Below are 21598 nucleotides of genomic sequence, written 5' to 3'. Positions count from 1 at the left end.
TATGGTAAGAGACTTATTTTTAAGAGGGAGTAATGCTATATTTGCCGAAGAGTTTACACGAATTAATTGCACGAATGACATGGCATCCACGTGTTCATGCAATCAATTCTACGACAGCTTCATTTTAAATAAATAAATAAATAATAAACGAAACCCTAAAGTAGGGCTCTTCTCACATTTTCTCCGTACCTCTCCTCCTCCGCCACCGAGAATTCTGCTTCTCTTATACTGCGCCGAAATTGCTTGCAGCCGATCGTCATGGCATTCTCTGTCTACCGACGTCGCCTGAGCTAGGGCTCTTCTCCCTTCATGCCGGTGCCTTAGCCCTAATTTCAATAGCGTTATCTCTAACTCTCGGCGTCTCCTTTGCCCCTCGTTTTCCCACGTCGCGCATTGCCTCCTTTGAGCTTCGTCTTCCCCTTTCGAGTGCCGCCATGGCCCTAACTCTCCTCCTTGGCTTTTTATTTGAGGGGTTTCTTGTTATTGATCTTGTGTTTTGCATTTTGTAGCTAGCTACGTATTATTCTTGGTTGTATGTCTCTGAATATTCAAGTATGTTTGAGATTTCATCTTGCGTATCACTTCCTTAATAGATTTCATCTTGCATATGTCTCTGAATAGACATGGACATGCTTGGAATTCATACTTTCTTGCTTTCTATGTTTCTATGTTTCTTCTGGTTTATTGTTATACATTTAAATTTATCAGTTATAACTCTGTATTTGTTACTCATCTTTGTGCTTGGTTCTTTTATCAATTGATTTCTTTTTCTTTGCTTGCTTACTTGCATCTCTTAATCTGAGTCACCTCCTGATCTCTTTTGTTTTGATCTGATTACTTGTCAATCTTTAGTTTGAATCAGATCCCTGGTGGTTAAACTTTAGTAATGCTTGTTTCTTTCATTATGAATGATCCCTTGGTTAACTTGTTCAATCTATAATTAATCTATATGCCTAAGTCTAGATTTTCTTCAATTCATTGCTTCTTATTCTCTCACACTAGAACAACTCTTCATCTAATATGCGTGATTGATTGTTTTATATCAAATGATTTTGACTTTAATTTTGTTCTTGTTTCTGGCTATTGTATACCTAGCAATTATTGGTTGAATTTTTTAATGTCATTTTCTGTTGATACATTATTCTTATTATGATTATTATTTTGAAATCTTGTAGATATGGGATGTTGCATCTAGGAAATTAAAGCTCACATTGACTGGGCATATAGAACAAATTTGTGGTTAGTTTTGGTTTTCATGAAACAAAGTTTCGTATTAGTTTGAAATTTGTTTATACCATTTCTTTTGTAAATTTGCTAGAAATATTACGAACTTCTTATATGATACTAGGTCTTGCCATGATTAAGCGACACACATATCTATTTTCTGCTGGTGATGACAAACAAGTAAAATGTTGGGATCTTGAACAGAATAAGATTTGTGTGTTGTTCTTTGTTTTTTCATAGTTCAGACACTTAACGTACATTTTTTATGTTCCCTTTTACTGTCGATTGAAGGTGGTCAGATCTTATCATGGACCTCTTAGTGGTGTGTATTGTTTAGCTCTTCATCCAACTATTGATGTTTTATTGACTGGAGGTCGGGATTCTGTATGCCGGGTATGAAATTTGTTTTCACACCTTATATCTTTTCCTAGGAAAGACCATGACACACATATCTATTTACTTGTCATTCTTTAGCTTGAATCAGATCCCTGGTGGTTAATCTATATGCCCAAGTCTAGATTTTCTTCAATTCATTGCTTCTTATTCTCTCACACTAGAACAGCTCTTTGTCAAACTCTTTGTTGTTTGAAATCTATATGCTGTTTGTTTCTATTAATATCATTCAGTTGCAAACTAATAGTCATAAGATGTTTTAACTGATTAAGAATATTAAAGAAAACTCAGCAAAGTATTTATCTTGATGTTTTTGCTTGTTAAATCATTCTACTTATTTGTGAAATAAACATAAAGATGTTGTTCTCAAGATTAGTTTACTGCCATTTGAGTGAGTCTGAAACTACTCCTTATTGTTGTTGTTGTTTTTGCGAGGGCTAATATCTTTTGCAGATTGCAGCAGTGTTGAGAAAGACCAAATCAGTGTGAAGTTTTGTTTTACTTATATGCTAAGAGTTGTATTATGAAATTGTATTATTTGGTTTGTAATATTAATTGAATGTGTAATGTTGAATCTGTAATTGGGTTATTGAATCTGTATTATCTGAAATTTTGCAGGGCTTACTACTTACTAACAATCCCATCTATGATATTTTTTTATTTTTGCAAAAACTTTAAAAATCCCCGAAAAGTTGATTATACTAGCCTACATCAATTTGGCCATTAACGGGCATCTCTAATCGGGGATCAACTAAAGTTCCCAAAAATCCGGAAAAACTGGAGCATTTTTTTGCATTCTGAAAAAAACACAAAGGATATTTATTCATGTTTTGAATCATCACTACAACCACTCACTTATTGTTTTGCAAAGCGATGAATCAAACACCATCTGCTCAAAACCATACAAAAACTATCCTATTTGGTTTTTCAAAAACCATACAACACAAATAGAGAAAGTTATCATCATTTGCAAACTAATGAATCAAACACCATCTCTATGAAAGCCATACAAAAACCATTCTATTTGGTTTTCGAAACCATACAACACAAATAGAGAAAGTTATCATCAATACAACACAAGTCAAGAAGAGTCACACCGATGAGAGGGAGACTTTTTTTATGCTTTTACAAATCCACATGGGGACGGGGAATTACAACCTTGACATCGTATCCAGCTTCCTGAGTTCTCATTACCTAAGTATTTGAATGAAATAAACCCAATCATATATAGATAATTAAATACAATAGAGAAACATGCCAATCCTCAAAACCTAAATTTTGCAAATGAACGACTGATAGCTTGTTGATTAGTAACAAAATTAGTTAACTAAAATATCATCACACACACAAGGGAGATAGGTTCAGAGATGACCTTGGTGGCGCGATGATGATAGATTTGGATGGCGGCAGAGAGGATAGGTTCAGAGATGATCAAGGTCGTTGGAGTTGGCTTCGGTGATGGGGTCGGCTTCCACAAGACTTCGTTGCCACCGAAGAAGAGGTTCGGAGAAGATAAAGGGAGTCGGCGTCAACGTCGTTGTTGGTGATGGGGTCAGCGTCGCAGGACATGGACGGTACCAAAGAAGAGATGTTCGGAGACGACGAAGTGTGTCGACGTCGGTGTTGTTGTCGGCATCAATGATGGGGTTTGGCAAGAAAGATGAATTAGGGCCAAGGCCTTCGGATAAGAGAGGGACGAGTTCTTGGGAGAGAAGATGTGAGAAGAGCCCTAGTTGGGAAAGCCACGATGATCGGCTGCAATCAATGCCAGTGGAGTATAGAGAGAAAGGCAGTGTTCTCAGGGGAGAAGATGTGAGAAGAGCCTTACTTTAGGGTTTTGTTTATTTATTTATTTATTTATTTAAAATGGAGCTGACGTGGAATTGATTGCACAAACAGTGGATGCCACGTCGTTCGTGCAATCAATTCGTGTAAACTCTTCGGCAGATATAGCATTACTCTTTTAAGAGGTCGTTAAATCACTGTAGCAAGCGTATCTTTGTATTTGCTTGTTCTTTTGACAGACTTTGTTACCTTTATAAATAAAAATTGACTTGCAATGCAATTCCAATTTGATTAAGAGAAATTTAATTACCATTTTTCAATAAAAAGGCCATGCACATGAGCATTACTAATTTGTTGTTTGTCTTTAAATAAATTATAAAGTTTGGCGTGAAAAATTTGTGTGCTTGTTTTTTTATTCATTTTGACATGTATTCTTTACATTTTGGACCAAAAATAATTATTTTTAAATAAATAACCTACATATTAATTGATAGGACATGAAAAATAAAAAAATTTTTGTGAACAATAATTATATAAAAAGTATAGATTTTGGTGATGATATTTTTTTGGTAAATATAAATTGGTTCATTTAGATTAATTTAGAATGTATTTTTTTAATAAGTAAAAGTTTCTCTTATAATTAAATTTAGCGAACTCGTGTTGATGGATTAATATCATAGAAGAATTTCTTACCTCCAAATAATGTAAAGAGTATTTTGGTAACAATTATTATACTCAAATATTTATTTTTTATACTTGTCAAAAAGCGTTTTTTTTTTTAACATGATGTAGTTTAAAAAAAATCCAGAAAGCTTCTAAAAAAAATAATCTTTTTGAACAGATTTAGTTTTTTTCCAAATAAATAATCACATTCTACTTACTTAAAATGTTTCTTTTTTTAATAAAAAAATAAGTAGATTTCTTTCCTCATAAAATTAATAAATAAATAAGTAGACCCATAGTCGACCCATTAAATGTAAATTATATGGACTTGGGGAAAGCCCAATCATTGGCCTATTAACCATAGCTTCCATATATATATATATATATATATGAAGGTTGTGAGAGAGTGTGTGCGGAGGAACTAGAAACAAAATGAAGGAGGTGCTAACTTTAGATTAAAAAAACTATAAATATTTAAAAAAATTTACATGTCATTAACCCTAAAAAGATTTCAAAAAAATCTATTTAAATGGGTTGAACGAATACAAATTTTCTCAAAACCAAACTATTTTTTAATTTTAAAAATATATCTAGTCAAATTATCACCTCTAATAATTAAAAATTTAACTTAAAAGAAAAAAAATTTAAAATTTGTGAAATAAAACCTAACTGATGCGGGCCGTATTGAGGAGATGGCATGCGCGTTCATGTGGAAGTGGGACTCGAAGTAATAAGGGTATTTTAGTAGTTCACCGGGTGTTGGAGTTTTTTGGGTTTCTTGGTCCTAGTCTGATGGGAAACGAGCCAACGGACACAAGTCACGAGTTTGAGTCATGCATGATTTCGGCCAAATTCCATCGTTTAGGCCTCGAAAACCATGATTTTGCTATTTTTAGTAATAATTGATTTCGCTATTCCTTTGGCTAGAAATCTCTGATTTGTAAGCCGTTTATGGCGTTAGCATTTATTTTGTTAACTCTTTTATTTCTTGCCGGTATTTGAAAATTTATCATTTTTAGTATATTTTCGAATTATCTCCGTTTTAGGATTATTTTCATATCTTTGATTTTTCCTATTTAATGTAAGCTTATGGGCGAGAGTATGATCAGTTTTGTAATAGTTATTCTCTTGAGTAATAAAATTTACTCTCTTTTCCAATTCCTGGCTATCTTTGATCAACAGGTTTTGAAGACTTGTACTGGGTATTCGTGCGCGAATCAACAGTTCGAGTATACCGCTGCATCAGTTTGGTACCAGAGCCGAAGCGATCATGGCACCGCGAGGACATGGTACGGGACGACCTACACAAAGGGTGGAGGAGATCTACGATCGTAATGACGATGCTAGATTTGAGCAGCGTGTTGGCCGCGTCTTGGATGTTCGGATGGAGCGGATGATGGAGGAATTGACTGAACGGATTGCCCAATTGACGGGTGGCAACAATCAAGGGCGTGTCTCCGAGAGTGGGAGTGATGGCACCATGGAGGAAGACAATGGTTACTTTGCTGACATCGCAGGGCGTCGGGGAGGACGAGATCGTGGGGTTGACACCCGTCACCACCGCGATGAAGATAGGCGTTGGGAATCTGGCATACTGGTAGATATTCCAGAATTCCATGGTGGACTACAAGTGGAGGAGTTCCTTGATTGGCTTACCACGTTCGAGGAAGTCTTAGAGTTCAAAGGAGTCCCGGAGGATAAAAGAGTGGCGCTAGTGGCAACACGACTGCGTGGGCGTGCAACCGCATGGTGGCAACAACTGAAACTCAACCGCAGTAGGTTGGGAAAAGGCAAGATCAATTCTTGAGAGAAGATGAAGAAACACATGCGCTCTAACTTCTTACCCCACAATTATCAGTGCATAATCTTCAGCCGATTGCATAATCTTCGCCAAGGAACGCGCACTGTGGAGGAGTACACCACTGAGTTCTACCAGTTGTTGGCTCGGAATGAAGTTCAAGAATCCACAGATCAGTTAGTGGCAAGGTATATTGGTGGCTTGCGCTTTTCGGATCCGAGGGCAGATCAACTTTGTTTGATCGATCTCCATCTCGGCGGCCCATCGGCAAGCACTAATTATTGAGCGGCGACAACGAGCGATCATCCTCTATGAGCTCTGGTGGGGCTCCCAGCGGTAGCAAACAGATCGGCACTAGCCCGAGTGGTGTGACTCGGGGAGCGGCTCCCACCGCTTGACCGGCGGATGCCACTGCTGTCAGAGGAGGCAGCAACAACAATATACAATGCTTCAGTTGTGGAGAGAGAGGTCACCGCCAAAGCCGTACGTCGCAAAGGGGGCAAACGAGTTATGTTGGCGGAGGAGGAAGAAGACACAACCGAAGTACTTTCACCACTATATGATGAGGGTGACCTCGATGAAGAGATAGTTGAGGGAGATGTGGGGACGGGATCTAGTTGTGCGCAGATCTTGCCTGACGCCTCGAGCTACGGAAAAGGACTGGTTGCGAACCAATATCTTCCACTCCTCTTGTACTATTCTTGGTAAGGTATGTCGGTTCGTAATTGATGCAAGTAGCTGTGAGAACATCATATCTGAAGAAGCTGTGCAGAAGCTCCGGATTTCCACTGAACAACATCCTGCACCGTACAAATTAGCATGGCTAAAGAGATGAGGAGAGTTGGCGAGTATCCAAAGCGAGCTTTGGTTACGTTCTCCATCGGTGTGCATGCGAGGGATGAAGCATGGTGTGATGTCGTGGCCATGGATGCGTGCCATTTATTATTAGGAAGACCCTGGCAGTATGATCGGAGGGTTTTCCATGATGGGCGAGCGAACTCCTACAGTTTCACCTACGGAGGAGTAAAGTTGGTGCTAGTACCCAGCAAACCAATGGAGAAACCACCATCAACCAACATCAACCTGCTGTCTTATGCACTATTCGAAAAGGAGTTGAAGGGGGCAGAAACGGCGTTCATCTTACTCGGTAAGGCAGTCACTGAAGGCTTGGAAGATGTATAGATTTCAAAAGTTGTTCTTCCTCTTCTAGAGGAGTTTTAGGATGTCTTCCCCGATGACCTACCGGAGGGCCTGCCACCTCTTCGAGACTTCCAACACCATGTGAATCTATAGCCGGGCTCTGTCTTGCCTCACCGACCACATTACCGAATGAGTCCAAGGGAGCATGAGGAATTAAGGCGGCAAGTGGAGGAGCTGCTGGCGAAGAGGCACATCCGCGAAAGCATGAGCCCATGCACGGTCCCAGCCTTGTTGACGCCAAAGAAGGATGTCACTTGGCGCATGTGTGTCGATAGTCGAGCCATCAACAAAATTACTATCAGGTACCGGTTTCCTATCCCTCGCTTGGATGACTTGCTCGACCTGATTAGTGGTGCTACGGTGTTCACGCGATTGGACCTGAAGAGCGGGTACCACCAAATACGCGTGCGACCTGGTGACGAATGGAAGACCGCCTTCAAGACGCGTGAGGGACTATACGAATGGATGGTGATGCCATTTGGTTTGTCCAACGCCCCCAGCACGTTTATGAGGGTCATGAATTAACTACTGCGGCCCTTCATTGGCAAGTCAGTGGTCGTATACTTTGATGACATCCTCATCTATAGTCCAAACCAAGAAGCGCACCTTTTGCATGTTCGAGATGTCCTGGCTATTCTTCGATCCCAACAGTTCTATGCAGCAAGAAAGAAGTGTGTTTTCTTCACACCCAAGGTATTATTTCTTGGTTATGTTGTTTCAGGAGCCGGGATACAAGTGGATGAGTCCAAGATCACGGCAATACAATAGTGGCCGACTCCCACAAGTATCACTGAGGTGAGGAGTTTCCATGGCCTCGCTTCATTCTACAGACAGTTCATCTCACATTTAAGCAGTATTATAGCGCCTCTTACTGAGTGTGTGAAGGGGAGCAAGTTCTTATGGACAGCTGAAGCAGATGCGGCGTTCCACCTCATGAAGCAGCGCTTAACCACTGCACCGGTCCTGGCATTGCCAGACTTCAACCATGCATTTGAGTTGCATACTGACGCGTCGAAGGTCGGCATTGGGGGTGTGTTAAGCCAACAAGGGCGGCCCGTCGCGTATTTTAGCGAGAAATTATCAGGGGCCAGCCTAAACTACAGCACAAACGACATTGAATTTTATGCAGTGATCCAGGCTATCAAGCGATGGAGACACTATTTGATTCATCGGGAGTTTATCTTGTACACAGATCATGCCGCCCTCCGACATATCCACCAGCAAGATAAGTTGTCCGCGCGCCATGGCCGGTGGATGAACTTTCTCGATGAGTTCACCTTTGTTGTCAAGCATAAAGCTGGCGTCTCTAACCGTGTGGCGGACGCGCTCAGTAGGCGGAGCAACCTTTTGGTCACAATGAGAGTTGAGTTACCCGGTTTTGACTCTTTTAGTGATTTATTTACTACTGACCCATATTTTTCAGAGATTTTCTTGGATGTCCAAGCGGCAAAGCGAACGGATTTTGTGCTACATGATGGGTATTTATTCCGGAGAAATCAGCTCTATATTCCAGATTGCAGCCTACGGATGCAGATCATTAGGGAGTTGCATGGCGAAGGGCATGTGGGACGGGACTGAACACTCCACTTGGTTCAGTCTTCCTACTTCTGGCCGGGCATGCGCAAGGAGGTGGAAAAATTTGTCCAACGGTGCCGGATTTGCCAGATCTCCAAAGGGAGAGCCACCAACGCCGGTCTTTATTTGCCGCTGCCAGTACCCTTATGGCCGTGGACAGACATTAGCATGGACTTTGTACTAGGACTACCCCGTACCCAGCGTGGCATTGATTCAATTTTTGTTGTGGTAGACCGCTTTTCCAAGATGGCGCACTTCATCCCCTGCAAGAAAACTACTGATGCTGTCAATGTCGCCCAACTCTTCTTTCGGAATGTCTACCGCCTCCATGGCCTTCCATCCTCCATTGTCTCCGACAGGGATACACGGTTTCTTAGTCACTTTTGGCGAAGCCTGTGGAAGATGTTGAATACGCAACTTAACATGAGCAGTGCATATCATCCTCAGTCGGATGGGCAGACCGAAGTCGTCAACCGCTCCCTGGGTAACTTGCTGCATTGCCTTGTGGGGGACCATCCGAAAGGGTGGGACATGAAGTTGAATCAGGCAGAGTTCGCTCACAACCATGCTACCAATAGGAGTACAGGGTTCACCCCATTTTAGGTGGTGTATTCGGTGCTTCCACGTGGACCACTTGACCTCCTTCCCTTCCCGGCAAAGACTAAAGTCCATGGAAAGGCTGCTGATTTTGTCACGGGTTTACAAGACATTCACAAGACCGTCTTTGACAATTTAACTTCCTCAAATGAACGTTACAAGAGGCATGCTGACCAACACCGCCGCCATAGTGAGTTTGAGGTGGGTGACTTTGTGTGGGCTGTGTTATCTAAAGAGCGCTTTTCTGTTGGGGAGTATAGTAAGCTCAAGGCAAAAAAAATTGGGCCTGTCGAGATTATTGAGAAGATTAATTCGAATGCCTACCGGCTCCAACTCCCTAGCCATATCCGAATGGCGGATGTCTTCAATATCAAACATTTGTTACCCTACTATGGAGACTCTTCAGATGATGAAAATTCATGGTCGAATTCTATCCCACCTGGGGAGAATGATGCGGGCCGTATTGAGGAGATGGCATGCGCGTTCATGTGGAAGTGGGACTCGAAGTAATAAGGGTATTTTAGTAATTCGCCGGGCGTTGGAGTTTTTTGGGTTTCTTGGGCCTAGTCTGATGGGAAACTGGCCAACGGGCACAAGTTCACGAGTTTGTCATGCATGATTTCGGCCAAATTCCATCGTTTAGGCCTCGAAAACTTTGATTTTGCTATTTTTAGTAATAATTAATTTCGCTATTCCTTTGGCTAGAAATCTCTGATTTGTAAGCCGTTTATGGCGGTTAGCATTTATTTTGTTAACTCTTTTATTTCTTGCCGGTATTTGAAAATTTACTATTTTTGGTATATTTTTGAATTATCTCCGTTTTAGGATTATTTTCATATCTTTGATTTTTCCTATTTAATGTAAGCCTATGGGCGAGAGTATGATCAATTTTGTAATAAAATTTATTCTCTTGAGTAATAAAATTTATTCTCTTTTCCAATTTATGGCTATCTTTGATCAACAGGTTTTGAAGACTTGTACTGGGTATTCGTGCGCGAATCAACAGTTCGAGTATACCGCTGCATCACTAACTCAAAGTTTTTTTAACTTTTTATTTAGAAAAAAACTTAAACATCAATAAACAAAGTAAAGAAAAGTATATTGCATTCAATCTTCTATGTTAATTATAAACAAGTTCAGCCGAACAATCATTAACAAATTGGTCATTGTTATAAAATTATATTATAATCCAATAAATAAATAAATAAATTTACAAATTAGCGAGAGTTATTCAGTTTTTTGGTTTCCTCAACCTCTCCCTTCTCCGCTATAATCATCAGTCCAATTGATTTTATATCTCGGCAGCCCTCAGGGCTTAAATAATAAGAAATTAAAGGAATACATTAAGAAAATTGTGTTTGAAGAACAAAAATAAAAAATCAAAAGGGCCTAACAATATATTTTAACAAATATTTTTCTAAAAGTGTAGTTTTTAATATTTTATATACTGATTTATATATATAAAAAAATCATATTTTACAAATTTTTTTTTTTTTTGAAGTAAGCAACTTAATAAAAATAATGCAAACAAATAGTAAATGAAATGTAATTGAAATACTAACAAAATAATTATAAATTAAACAATATTATGGTCATGATCAAGTTAGCTTTGCCTATATATAGTAAATAAATAAAAATAATAGTATGAATTCATCTTTACTAACAAATTTTATGGGGCGAAACATAATGTATATATATATATATATAGTAACTGATAATCAATAATATATAACACCTAAATTATTGTTAATTATCGAGTATCTTAATTAATACATATCCAAATAAACTTGGATTAATCATTTATAAGTCTTAGTTAATACTTAATATATACTTTATGTTTATACAGTTTTCATTAACTATATAAAAAAATAAAATTACACATGTACCGATGAAATTAAAAAAATAATCTTTTGAAAAAAAAACATAAATATTGCATTAAGAAGAAATACAAACATAGAATGAAAGGAAAAACATTATTAGGTAAAAATTAACAAAATGTTTGAAACATTTTGCCATCATGACATATATAAGGCGCCGTGACCTGATGGGTTTCCCCTGTTGTTCTTTAAAACGTTTTGTGAGATTGTCAAAAATGAGGTTTGGAAGCTGTGTGAGAATTTCTACTATGGGAAGGCGAACTTGGAACGTATAAACTGGGCTAACATTGTTCTCATCCCTAAGGTTTCGAGCCCGGCATCCCCTGGAGATTACCGACCGATCAGTTTAGTTAATTCCTCTCTAAAAATCATTTCCAAGATTCTTGCTATGCGACTTGGTACGGTGATGGACTCTCTGGTGAATCAGACCCAGTCGGCCCTTCTAAAAGGTAGATGCATTCTAGACAATATTGCTACGGCTGAGGAACTGTTATTCAGTATCCAAAAAAGAAATTTGGATGGCCATGTACTTAAAGTGGACTTTGCTAAGGCCTTTGACTTGGTTGACTGGGATTTCCTGTTTGACTTGCTGAGAGTGAGAGGTTTTGGCTCTAAATGGTTAGGGTGGATCCAAACTATTCTGAGTTCGTCGAAAGCATCTATCCTCATTAATGGGTCCCCTAGAGGATACGTTAGATATCAGCGTGGTCTTAGGCAGGGTGATCCGTTGTCGCCCTTGTTGTTTGTTTTGGTTACGGATGTGCTTAGTACTTTGTTTGAGAATGCGCTGAATTCCCATATTTTGGTTGGAGTTCCGGTTGGGGAATTTGGTAGTATTTGTAATCTGCACTATGCGGACGACCTACTGATACTGACCACTGGTGGGCCCGAAGATCTGAGGATTATTAAGTTGATTTTGTTGCTGTTTGAAGGACTTTCGGGGATAGAAATCAATTTCGCCAAGACTTGTCTTTTTTCTACCATCATGAACTAGCTTCTGGATTTGAGGGCCGCGATCGAACACTTTCAATTGTACCGTTGGATGTCTTCCGGTTATTTATCTGGGCATTCCGATTTCCGGTAGACGGCCTCGTAAACAGGACTAGAAGAGCTTGATTGATAAAATAAAAGGTCGTTTATCTTCTTGGAAATCTTCTTATCTCTCAATCGGTGGCAGACTTACATTATTAAATTCGGTCCTTACTTACATTCCGACGTATTGGATGTCCATCTTTCGTTTACCCAGATGGGTCATTAAGGACATTGATCGGGTGCGCCGGGATTTCTTATGGTCGGGCCCTGACATTGATATTCCTAGGTGCCGACTGGTCGCTTGGTAGCAGATTTGTCGCTCAAAGGAGCAAGGGGGTTGGGGCATTTTGGACTTATCCGCGTTTAATATGGCCCTGCTGGGGAAATGGAGATGGAAATTTTTGACTGACTCAAACTGGTGCGTTGCGAAGGTGATTAAATTCAATTATAACTTGCCTTCTTGGAACTCGTTTGGCCTTCCTCGAGGCAGGGTTTCGTTCTTTTGGTCCGGGGTTCTGAAAGGTTTAGCAGCATTTAATGGGTGCGTCACGGTTAATGTTTATTCCGGGATGGAATCTTTGTTTTGGAAGGACCGTTGGCTCAACGGCCGGACACCTATGTACCTTTGGCCGAACGATTTTTTGGCATCCTCGATGCAGAATGCTTCGGTGTTTGAATTGAGGCATCTTCTTAATTGGCAACCTTTTGTGAGTGATCTTGAGTCGGTGTTGCTTCCTGCCAGTCGGAACTCTCCTTCTGGTTTGGATAAGGATTTGAAGCTTTGGAGTTTGACTGCCAATGGTTCCTTCTCTGTCAAATCCTTCTATGACCGATTGAATGACGGAGGGCTTAGGTGCTCGATTGCTAAGTTCTTTTGGAAGGGACCTTGCCCGAGGAAGGTCAATATTTTCAACTGGTTGGTCTGGAAGGATAAAATTCTTACCCTTGAAAACTTAGCTAAGCGCAGGTGCAACAAGCTTCCGACTTCTACTTGAGTACTATGCCACGAAGCGGTGGAATCGGTGGATCATCTTTTTCTGTAATGCAATTTCTCGTTGGAGGTGTGGACGCAGCTTAGTAGTGTCGTCCAGTTGCCGTCGCTTCCGCATTCGATGGCGCTTCTGTGGGGGGATTGGCGGAATGCCTTGCGGCCTGTATCCCGCGTGGTTGGGGACGGGGTGATTAAAGCTTTTGTGTGGGCGATTTGGCTTACAAGAAACGATGTTATTTTTTCTGGTAAATGTATGTGCCCGCATGCTATTCTAGTTAGAACTGATCACTTCATCTTATCATGGTTCTCTGCAGCTCCAGAGAGATTGAGATCGACGCTTGGGGATTCTATTTCCTCCATTCGGCGCAGCTTAGAGTTCACGGGACCTCAGTTTGAGTGGGCAGCGGTATCTCTTACGTCTGAGGAGACTCTGGATGAAGTTGTGGGGTAGTGCTTTTTTCTTTTTTTGGGTCAGGAGGAGACCCGTTGTTCCTTCTTTTTGTTGTTTCCTTGTGTTCCACAGCTAGTGGACGTACGTTGTATGTGTTCGTCTTTCCTTTTATTGAATGGTTGTGGTTTATCCACTTTTTTTCAAAAACATATATAGCTCAAGCATTAATATTATAAGTTTAACATTCTTACTCGAAACAAAAACACACAAACATAAAAGTACATAAAAACATTGCAAGAAAATAGTTATATATATATATATATATATAAACTAACTTAAAAAGGGCAACCTTGGCTTAGCAAATGCATGCAAAGGTTTAACCATGAAGAGGCTAAGTTTGTCCTCAGAGAGGTTCACGGGCTCTTCACCGACGGGCAAGCTCCACGTGAACGCATGCAAAACCCTAGCCAACAGCATGTATGTCATCATTGTCCCTAACGGTGCTCCCATGCACCCTCTCCGGCCGGCGGAGAACGATATGAAACGGAGATTCGGCTCAGCCAACTCCACATTCTTCTCATTAAGGTGCCTGTCAGGGTTGAACCTCATTGGATCTTCCCAAACTTTAGGGTTCCGGCCAAGCCCAACACGGCTTAGGAGGACCTGGCTGCCCTTGGGGATAAAGAAACCGGCGACGGTGGTGTTGGTGGTGGAGACGTGGGGGAGGTTGAAGGGGGCAAGGGGGTGGAGACGAAGGGCTTCACGGGCACATGCCTTTAGGTAGGGGAGGTTTGGGAAGTCAGACTCTTCGACGAGGCGGTTCGGGCCGATGACACTGTCTAGCTCTTTGATGGCTTTTCGGAGAATATCTGGCTGGTTGAGCATCTCAGCCATCGCCCATTCCACTGTGTTTGAGGGGTTGTCCACCGTTGCAAGGATGAGCTCCTGCATGCACAACCATGCAGTGTTACATAAGCTTATTTTAGGGTTAGGGTTAGGGTTTTAATTCTATGCATGTAATTTATAAATACTCCTTTATCAAATATTAAAGTTAGGATTAGGGTTTTTTACTTATATATTTAAGTACTCTTTTATCAAATGCTTTAATTTAGTGCTAGCTAGGGTTTTAATTATATGTGTATATATATATCTAAATATTCATTTAGTACACCTTTAACTCTCAAATGTTTAATTTAGGGTTAGTATTCAATATTGTAACGTTCAATAACTTACTGTTTGAGTTTAGGATTAATGTTGGTGCCTATAGTTTAAGTTCTGTTTATCAATAGTGAGCCAATTTATCAATAGTGAGCCAATTATTAATTTACGTTTAATTACATGTAGGGTTTTGCTTTTCTAACAATAATTTTGCATCAACAAATATACCTTCCATAACATGAGAGAATGAGCACATATTCATTAGTATTCGCATTTAAGTTAGTGTTCATATTTATAATTTATATAGTTTATAGTTTTGTTTTTAATTTAAAGATGTAATTTTCACCATGAGTTATTTATACTTGTGTAAAGATTGAACTCACCGCAGCTTGAGCCTTAATCTCTTCCATGGTTAAGAGAGGCTTCCCTTTATCGTCTTTAAGAGAAATGAACACATCAAGGATGTCCTCTGGCTCATTATCAGCACCTCCATCGCTTCTCCATCGTCGCATTCTTTCTTCGATGATAGGATCATGATACTTATTGATCACCTTTATCGCCTTCTTCATGATTTTCTCATGACCATCTATATCCAAAATTCTCAAACTTGGCATAAAATCTGATGCACAAAAGGCATAGATCAATGAGAGCACTGTGAATGCAGCCTCTACATGCTCTATCTCTTCCGGGCCGGGCCCTGGCCCTCCATCTTTCGCTCCCATTCCAAAATGCCGGCACCCAAAAATCATCCTCCTTATGATATTTCCACTGTAATACCTTCAGAAATAAAATTAAAATGGGTAAATAATTATATATAGCTCACGTGATAATAAAGTCATAAATAGAGATATTAAATTATAATACTCCACTGTACTCAACATATATAAGACTAGTGATTTTATATACTGAACATATAATCTTTACTAATAATAATATCAAATATTCACTCTCAAAATATACTAAAAGCACTAATCACATTTTGATATTCACATAGTTTGTTATACTATAAGAAGATATCAATTATATTTCAACAATATATACCTAAGAGATTTTCGAACATCAATCACTTCATTAGCTTCACTTTGGTATTGAATACACCGAACAAGGTTGTCGGCCTCCTCAACCCGCATCTTCGCCATGCTTCGGAACCTTTTATGGTTCATCACCTCCGAGGCAATTACTCGGCGCATCTTCTTCCACTGATCACCCCACGGAGCAATGACGACAGAGAGGAAGCCCCTACTGGAGTATTCGGTAGCCATTGTTATCGGCCGGGAGGCGAAGATGGCGTCATTCTTCTTTAAAAAAACTCACAGGCTAGCTCCGGTGAGTTAACAACAATGACATGGACATTTCCTAGGCGAATGCAAGTAATATCCTTGCCTTCAGCTTTTTGGAGGATCCACCGGAAATGTGGTTTCCTCCAAAGCATCATCGGAAGACTTCCGAAAATTGGTAAGGCTGCTGGACCAGGTGGTAAACGATGATCACCACCTCCACCATCTTTTTCATGCTCATTAGGGTTTTGTAAATGGTAGATAAGGAGGAAGAAGACAGCAGTGACTAGGAAGAGGACAGCTACCGGAAGAACTCCGGCGAGAATGCCTGAGGCAGTGGCTAAAGAATATGTGGCTGCCATTGAAGAGATATATGAAACTAATGGCAATGTCTGACGATAAGAAATGAGGTGTGTATTTATAGAGATTACAAGCTGAGGTTTTAGAAGGATAATTCACATATGTTTTTCTTGCTGAGTGTATGGGTCAAATTTTATGCATTTATTTCATAATTAACATTTTAAAACTTCAAAATATCAAAATAAATAATATCATGGAGTATATTACAAGAGCATATCACAGTTAATTAATGTTATTAATGTTAATTTTTTAAATTTACATATATTTGGATTAAAATTTATTTAAAAAATTCAGGAACTTCAACAAGTGAGTCAGAGGGAACTAGGGCATAGCCCAACGTTACCCATCCATTATTAGGTTTGAAAGATTTCGAGTTTGAGTCTCATAACTCTTAATGCATAAAATCCACTATAGAAAGTCTGTGTGAGGAGCATTTTTCCTTCTCTCATAAATTGCATTGTAGGAGGATTTATTTCTAGGAGGTCTGCAAATCACCAAAACTGGTGCACTTCTGTAATTTTATGTCCCTTGACTAACAGTGCATATCACTTTATAAAAAAAAAGTTACAAATAATTAATTAACAACCAAATTAATTTTAATTCTATGATTAATTATAATGTACGTGTTCCAAGGCCAGAACAATAACATAGAGCATGTAACATATGGGGCTGTTGATTCGTTGAAAAACTCTTCAAACGTCCTTCAGCTTGTTCATCATTTTTCATATGGTTAATTATCAATAAAATATATTCTTACTGGAATTAAATATTTGACAATACATGTTGGGTGATATCAAAATATTGGATTAAAACAGTGCCAATTTTTAGATGACGTCATTATTAATTTTAATTCATGAAAATGTGACAAGTGTTTGATGATCATTTGCTATCATGTCAATTCAAACAGCCGACCTTAACCTGTTCGACAATGACTTCAAATTTTAAAATATAAAAAAAATGATTAAGTGATGAATACTGATGGTCAAGTCAAACTTGAAGTCAAACTTGAATACTGAACGCATCTTGAACCACAAAATATTCATATACAGTGTGGCCTTTGGTTTTGAGACAATTTGACAAGACTCGTGATTGTTTTTGTGGCCTTTGTTTGTCTGATAATTTCGCAACGTCCGTGAAACATGATGCGCAACTAAAAAAAAAAAAACAATAAAAAAATAAAATAATGTCCGACTAAATCCTCTTACTAATTTTTTTTTTTTTTGAAATAAATGTGAATAAATCACAGCTTTATTGAATAAAAAGAGACAAAGAGTACAAGATAAAATATCTCACCAGATGTGAGGAGAGGAACTAGAAACAACAGGAAAATAAAAAACAGGGAGAGAAGGAGCTAGGAAGGCGGAAGACACCATCCTGGTCCCCTCGCACCGCTCCAAGCCATCAAAAGGAGCAACTACTCCCAGCATGATCGTAGTCCGATTCTCCAACAGGTTTGAGTCTCTAGCGCGTAGAAGTTAAGAGAGCGCTTGATTTTTCGTGAAAGCTCAGAGAAGGACCCGGTTGCTCGACTATCTCCTCGTAATTGAGAACCAAGAGAGGAGCATATTAGCAGCTTTTAATAAAAAATATTAGTAAACCGGTAAAGCGACTCAAATGGAAAAATACGAGTGTTTCTGCTCAATTCAGATATTCCACAAGATTGACGGAAATAAGATCCCGGAGGGTTCGGTGTCATGGGATAAGAGATAGAATCCAAGAAGTCCAAAGAGTGGGAATTGAATGTGGAGAGAGGTTGAAACCAAGGACCTGTGAAAAAAAAAACCCCAGAGACGATTGGAGAAATCACATTCAAGAAAAAGATGGTTAACATTTTCTGAAGCTTTGTGACATAGAACACAGGTGTCTGTGGAGCTTTGAGTGTTGCACCCTCTTTTGAAGAGATTTGTGAGAGTGAGAATTTTATCTTCCCCAGCGAGCCAGCAGAAAAGAGTTATTTTGCTAGGACAGCGGGTTTTCCAGAATTGAGAATAAAGTGGACTACGCATTCCACCATCAATGAGGAATTTATAAAATGATTTGACAGTGAATTTTCCACTTTTTTCCAATCCCCAGGAATAGAAATCTTCCTGACTATGAGAGCAATCTGGAATGATCTCTAAAAGATAGGATAACATGTCTGAGGGAGCAGAGTAAAAGAGAACCTCTGGACGATTAATAAGTTGGATGAATTGTCTAATATTTATCCAAGGAGATGTACAATCTGAAAAAAGTGTTGGCCAGAGGTCTTTGAGCAATTGTCCATCATGCCAACGGTCAAACCAAAGAGATGTGTTTGAGCCATTTCTGATGATTTTGTGTATACAGGATCAGAAGGGAAGTAAAGTAGAGTTCACTCCTGCCCAAAAGAAAGATTTGTTTCTAGGTGGGTTGTGGAAAAAGATTCCATTTGGGCTACCAATTGAGTAATTATAATGAATGATTTTAGCCCAACTACTGTCAGGATTAAACCAAATATTTGAAATGGTATAAACTTTGGGGATATAAGATAACCAAATAAGATAATGACTTATAAAATATGAGAATGGGATATATGTAGGAATGGATATAGGAAAAGTAAACTTACATTCTATGTTATATTTGATGTGCACTAAATAAGCCATTAGATAATATTATATTGTCTTATTTTATATTTGAATTTGACTAAATACTGATTCACCCTATATGATAATTAGAAATGTAGACAACAAGGACCACAATATTCAATTGATGGATGATGATGTTGAAGTTGGATATATAGCGCGTGAAACGTGAACCACAAGACGCTCTTTTGGGACAATTTGAAAAACTCTAATTTCATATGTGAAAAATTATGAGCCACTTAAAAGATGAACAACAGAAACATGGTCATCATCTTTCATGGAAACCACAAAATAAATAAATAAATAAATAAGTAAATCACACATGAAATGAACCGGAGGCAGACAGCTTGCATCTTTCCCTATGTTTATTGCAAACTTCCACTGCATATAATGCAGACGAAAGAGTTTAAGCGACAAACTCAAAATATCAAAGTTTGAGATGAAAGAGATAGCGAACATGACACTGCTTCCCAAAAAAAAAATAATGGCGTAGGATGATATCCAATTCATGACAGTTCTATCAGCATGTGGTTGAGGGTGTCTCAGATCTTGTCCTCAGTTGGGAAAAGCCCTATCCCACTGACACCAGGAGAAGTGCACGCACTTCTCATAAAAAAAATTAAGTTTGGGTTTAACGGTCTTCTTAGAATCTCTTAGCGTTCACTGAAAAAATATATGATTAATTTTAATTAGAAATGAAAGAGGTGTGAGAAGACATTAATTGAATTTGTGGTTACATCACTCCAATCAGATGCAGTGGCGGCAGTCCGGGCTGGCCGGGCGGAAAACCTTTGAAGAACTCCATCTGATAAGGTTTAAGTTTGAGTTGAGGAAAAGGAAGCCCAAGGTGAAACCGTGGTTGGGACATAGTGTGTTTATCATAAAGATTGATTTTTATTTAAACCCGGGTTATATCAAATTTCTGGATCCGCCACTGATCAGATGTTTGAGATAATATCTCAAATAAGGAACTTCTAGGAGCCCAGATTGTACTTCCAAGACAACCAAATCTCAGTCATTACAATTAAGTCTTTTGTGAGGTTGAAATGTGGCTAAGATGGTTTCAAATTAGAGCAGCTTTAATTATTAGACATAATCAAGCAGCATTTAAAGATTTACACTGAAATATAGGCATAAAATAAGATCTTAATATAAATTAGTAGTACTTAATTAACTATGGAAATTAATAATTATAAGGGAAATAGAAGAATAAATAAGAAGGTGGAATGCACAATTTCCTTCTTTTAAACTCTGCGACTAGCTTTCATTAGCTGTATAATGGACCGTTTAAAGCTTCTTTTATTTCGCAACCATGGGTTTGATAAATTATTGTTAACTAGAAATGTAGACGATGAGGACCACAAATTCAATTGATGGATGAAGATGATGTTGAAATTGGATATATAGCAAGTAAAACTAGAACCACAAGACACTCTTGTGGGACCATTTGAAAAAATCCATGTGGAAACTAATTTTATATGTGAAAATTTATGAGCCACTTAAAAGAACAACATAAACATGGTCATCATCTTTCATGGGAACCACAAAATAAATAAATAAATAAATAAATAAATAAATAAATAAATCACACATGAAGTGAATAAAACAAATGGGGAAAAGCCATAGACGTGGTCGACATCTGTCAAGGACTGATCCGGAGACAGACAACTAGCATCTTGCACTATGTCTGTTGTGAACGCCCACTGCATATAATGCGTACGAAAGAGTTTAAGCCACAAACGCAAAATCATCATTGATTGGTAAAAGAGATAGGGAACATGGCACGGCTTCCAAAAAAATAATTGCATACGAGGATATCCAATTCATGACACTTCTATAAACATGAGGGTGAGGGTGTCTTTGATCATGTCCTCACTTGGGAAAAGCTCTATCCCACTGACACCAGGAGAAGTGCATCAAAATTTAAGTGTTTTTAAGTTCTAGGTTGCAAATGATCCAAAAATGTATGATTAATTTTAATTAAAAGTGAGAGGTAGGAGAAGAAATTAATTGAATATGTGATTACCTCATCCAATAAGTGTTTGAGATAATATCTCAAATGAGTAACTTCTAGGTGCCCCAATTTGAACTTAAAGGATAACCAAATTAAAGCTCAGCCATTACTTTATATATAAAGTTTTTTTGAACCTATTTTATTGTTGACAGGCTTCTCATCCCAAACCTTGAATGCCGCAATCAAAGAGAAGGATACTGTGAAACCTTTAAATGGGGGAGCTAGTTAGAGAAACCAATTGAACACATTTCTATCATGGTTTTCCTCTTAAGTAAAAAAGACAAAAGAGTAAATTTTACTCTTTTTTTTTTTTATCTCATTCTACACATTTCTATCATGGTTTTCCTCATAAAATTAGATATCAGGTGATCGGTAGAATAAAGTGGATTAATAGAATAAGACTATCATTTTATGTTAACTCACTAAAGTAAAGATAAGGGTGAAATATATTAGTTTGTTAGCTTTTGGTTAAGTGTTTTGGTATTTTTTTACAAATGGTTAAAATTATAGGATACTAAAATATTAACAATCAAACCATAGGTACTGACTTGAGAAAGAGGCAAATCACAGGGTAATTTAGAATTATTTCCCCTTCATTTATTGTGTACATCATCAATCTCTTGAACATTTGCAATTTTGTTGTAACAATCACAGTTTTCATCA

At 38.6% G+C, this 21598-nt stretch overlaps 1 long non-coding RNA gene and 1 pseudogene across 1 annotated transcript; one reads left to right on the top strand and one right to left on the bottom strand.

Moving 5' to 3' along the window:
- Positions 1-200: 200 nt before the first annotated feature.
- LOC120269472 lies at positions 201-1616 on the top strand. The gene is made up of 3 exons (XR_005539168.1): positions 201-472; positions 1176-1239; positions 1516-1616. It is a non-coding gene; the product is annotated as an uncharacterized LOC120269472 (long non-coding RNA).
- A 12210-nt stretch (positions 1617-13826) lies between these two features.
- Positions 13827-16331, bottom strand: LOC120269247 (annotated as a pseudogene).
- Between the last annotated feature and the right edge of the window lie 5267 nt (positions 16332-21598).

The sequence above is a fragment of the Dioscorea cayenensis genome, chromosome 9 (assembly GCF_009730915.1).
Source record: "Dioscorea cayenensis subsp. rotundata cultivar TDr96_F1 chromosome 9, TDr96_F1_v2_PseudoChromosome.rev07_lg8_w22 25.fasta, whole genome shotgun sequence".
Lineage (NCBI taxonomy): Eukaryota > Viridiplantae > Streptophyta > Magnoliopsida > Dioscoreales > Dioscoreaceae > Dioscorea > Dioscorea cayenensis.
This window is presented reverse-complemented; position numbering and strand designations above follow the sequence as displayed.